Source organism: Pithys albifrons, chromosome 2 (assembly GCF_047495875.1).
Source record: "Pithys albifrons albifrons isolate INPA30051 chromosome 2, PitAlb_v1, whole genome shotgun sequence".
Taxonomy (NCBI): domain Eukaryota; kingdom Metazoa; phylum Chordata; class Aves; order Passeriformes; family Thamnophilidae; genus Pithys; species Pithys albifrons.
In genome coordinates this window covers 12,795,557-12,797,692 of record NC_092459.1, presented here as the reverse complement: position 1 = coordinate 12,797,692, position 2,136 = coordinate 12,795,557, and the positions used below count along the sequence as shown (strand labels likewise).

General features: G+C 43.6%; 1 pseudogene; it reads right to left on the bottom strand.

The window, feature by feature from the left end:
• Positions 1–1,727: 1,727 nt before the first annotated feature.
• Positions 1,728–1,843, bottom strand: LOC139669148 (5S ribosomal RNA; annotated as a pseudogene).
• Between the last annotated feature and the right edge of the window lie 293 nt (positions 1,844–2,136).

Below are 2,136 nucleotides of genomic sequence, written 5' to 3'. Positions count from 1 at the left end.
GCCTTTATAGAACTGCTTCTGTGTTGCTTGCCAGCCTGTTGGGTGCTGCTCACTTTATCTGTTTCACAGTGCCAGCAGAGGTTAAAAAATGCTAATGCTTCACTTGAATGATGCAGAACAACTTCAAGAAACAGAGTAAATTGCTCCTGTGATAATGCACGTAGGGAACACAGTGGGTGCAAGGGACATGGACTTGAAAAGTACTTGATGCAATTTCTAAAATATTTAAAAAGTGTCCTCTCCTTGAGTGCAGCAGAGAGAAAGATGACAAGTGCTGAATCCCCCAAGCTCTGTGGTGCAAGAGGCTCCACCTCCCTCTCCACAAGGTCTTGCTGTCCACCTCTGGCTGCTGGTCATCTTACCCATTTTGAGTCTTGCCACCCTCTCCAGTTTCTGACTGAGCTCTGCCCAGGTGCTCCCATGCAGACTGATGCTTCAGGCAGAGCCTTTTATTGATTCAGTGTGTTCTGTGCTGTGTTCTTTTGACCCATCCTTATAGAAGCCTGCTTTGCATTGACAGTGGTGTTAAACAGGTCTGAGATTGTAAATGTCCCTGATTGTAATATTAATCATCATAATGACACATTCAGTAGAGTTCATCTGAGACTTTCTATCATTCAAGGTAAAACTTGTGGTGTTCCACAGTGATGGTCCGGGCCAAAAAGGGCCATGGGCTCACTTATCCCTTGCTGCTGGCTCAGTTTCTGAGCACCTTGATACAAACCAAGGGGGGACCACATCTGTTTGCATGCATCATCCCTGAAATCTACTCCCTCTCTGCTAATACCTCCCAAGCTAGCCCTGGGGAAGCCTGATCTTAAATTCCCTTCCATCTACCCCACAGTGATTGTTCCCATGGTCAAGTTATCTCAGGAACATTTAAACTGCAATTTTCTTCTCCATTTCTTCCCACTTTGCTTGGTTTTCATCATCTTGCTTCAGACTGATAGACCTGTCCAAGAGCTGTTTATATAACTGTTATCTTTGCACCAGGGTGAGATCAGAAAATGAGAAGTGACATCATCCTGTTCATCAGATCTGCTCTACAAGTGCCATAGTCAGGCCAAAATAAATGTTTATATTGCTTTTCCTCTGGGTAATGTGGCAAAGCCAACATAGCAATGCCAAAGTAAGTGGATTTACCTTCTGATTTATACCTCCTGCAGAATCACTTTTTTCTTTATCACTGAGGACAGAGACCCTTTCAAAATGGGGAGGGTATTTGAGCAGCTTGTAGAAATGTCTAAAGAGGAAAATGCTTTTTTTTGTACTTGCAAATTTGCATATTAAATTTCATATTTTGCTGATACATTCTGGATTTTTGCCATTCCTACTGCAGTCATTGATAAGGGTAGTAAGTATTTCCCATTTGAATTCTCATCTTCTGTGGAAGGACTTCTCCTTCCAGCCCATCAGCTCCCCATTTGACATACCTAGCTGCCATCCTTTTTTAACCAGTTCATTTCCACCCTACTGTGATTAATATTATCCCAATTGCTACAATAACAAAGACCTTATTGAAGTCCAAGCAGACTCATGGCCAGGCTTCTCAAAAGGAAGATTTGGGAAGGGCTCTACCCATGTGGGTGTATCCTTTGAGCCTGCGCAGTGGATTTTTCAGGTGATGCACAGCATGCGCAGAACTGTCCCCACCCTTTAACTCCTGAGGTTCATCTGTCACAGCCAAGTGAGCTTGGACAGTGACAGTGAAGTCCTCAGGACTAGAACCTACACAGCCCCTGGTATTCCCAGGAGGTCTCCCATCCATGTACTAACCAGGCCCAACCCTGCTTCACTTCCAAGATCTGACACAATTGGGCGTCAGGATGGCATGGCCGTAGTAGCTATTTGGGGGAAGCCCTAAGCCAAGGCCAGCACACTCACTGATAGCTGCACAGGCATGGTCCTACAGGCAAATGCTGAGCCAAAGGTTCAGGTGCCAAGTAGACTAGATCTGGTGCAATTCCCCAAGGTATAGTTTATCTAGGAATGGGTTAATTCTCCGATCTTCATATTTAGATAAATCTTTATAGCAATTTTTAGATAAATCTTTATAGCAATTACATGACTGTATTGAGTTTTTCAATCACACTTTTTTCAAAAACGTATTTACTTCCATGTCAGACTAATGACTCA